General features: G+C 46.9%; 1 long non-coding RNA gene across 5 annotated transcripts in view; it reads right to left on the bottom strand.

Moving 5' to 3' along the window:
- Nucleotides 1–907, bottom strand: part of LOC119330080 — a 12,599-nt gene extending 11,692 nt beyond the window's left edge. For 4 of the 5 annotated variants that reach the window (XR_005159888.1, XR_005159890.1, XR_005159891.1 and 1 more), the window contains exon 1: nt 629–907. This is a non-coding gene — a long non-coding RNA (uncharacterized LOC119330080). The remainder of the gene's footprint in view (nt 1–628) is intronic. The other variant, XR_005159889.1, reaches the window with a different exon arrangement.
- Between the last annotated feature and the right edge of the window lie 465 nt (nt 908–1,372).

Genomic DNA, 1,372 nt, shown 5'->3' with positions numbered 1-1,372 from the left:
TGCGCGGGCTTTGCCCGGCAGCGACGCCCGACGGCGGCGGGGGGGCGAGGAGGAACGGGTGGGGAGGCGGCGGCGGCGCTAGGGTACGCTCGGGCCGCTCCCCTGGAGAGCGACGCGAGCGGGGAAGGGGGTCGCGTTCCCTCCTCTCTGCCCAACTATTCGCTTTGGAAGATGAAGGTGTTGACTTCCTTCCGAGGTGTTTTTGCTGTTTCTGTTCTGGCCTTACTGGTTTGGTTTGACTAATTATCGTTCTTAGGCGTTGCTGACACTTTGTTCTCATAGTCATGGTTGCTTCCGCCGATGGTTGCCACATCCAGTACTCCAAATGTAACTCTCTTTTTTTTAGGAAACACATGTAATGAATTATGGTTGCATGAATCATCTAGTCTAGATGCAAAATAAAAACCATTCCTTTTCCAAAAAATAGCAATATACAGTGTATATATAGTGTTGACGAACTCATATCAACCTATCCATGAAATGTCGGCCGATGTCTCTACTTCCTATCCCACTAAAACACAGATCCATGTCGAGCGATTAACGGATGTGCAAACACGAGCGAGATCTGGTAGATACAGGAAATTCCCCACGAAAAAATAAGCGGTAAATTCCAGGATCTTCCACTCACCTCAAACCCTCGGCGCAGGCGGCCAGACGCGCCCGAGACCAAGCATTCCCGGCTGCGGGAGGCGAGGCGGACCTAAAAGGCGGCTGGTGAAGGATCTGCAGACGGCCGCGGATTCCATGGAGGCGGCTGGAACCCTAGCGGGAGCAATACTATAATGGAGAATAGGAGGTTGCGTGCTGCTGGAGCATGGAATTGGTTTTTCGGCGAGGGAAAAGTCGGAGGGAAGGCGGAGGCGAGAGGGGAGAGGGAAAGAGTAGTCGTGGGTACAGAATGGCAGATTTGTTTACTCTCGGTTAATTGGGGATTTGGGGAGGGTTTGTGGCTGCCAAGGCGGCACGTCACGGGGCAGGTCATTTTCAGAAGAAACAGCTGTCGGTAAGAGCAAAGGCAGTTGGATCCATTTTATAAATAAACAAGCAAGGACAGTCTATTTCAACTTGGCTGGTTTATGTTTTTTTTAATCTAAAGCAGAAACAACTACTCCCTCCGTTAGTCCGCATAAGGTTTGATCAAAGTCAAGCTTTATAAAATTTGACTAACTTTATATTAAAAAATATAAACATTCATAGTATGAAATCAATATTATCAGATGCATCATGAAACGTATTATCATACTATATAGTTTTAGTGTTGTAGATGTTCATATTTTTTTATATAAATTTGGTCAAATTTTGTGTAGTTTGACTTTAACCAAATCTTATATGCGGAGTAAGAAAACGAAGGGAGTACTCAGACGGGGGAGTA

The sequence above is a fragment of the Triticum dicoccoides genome, chromosome 7A (assembly GCF_002162155.2).
Source record: "Triticum dicoccoides isolate Atlit2015 ecotype Zavitan chromosome 7A, WEW_v2.0, whole genome shotgun sequence".
NCBI lineage: Eukaryota > Viridiplantae > Streptophyta > Magnoliopsida > Poales > Poaceae > Triticum > Triticum dicoccoides.
Note: the sequence above shows the minus strand (reverse complement) of the source record. Positions and strands in the feature narration are given on the sequence as shown.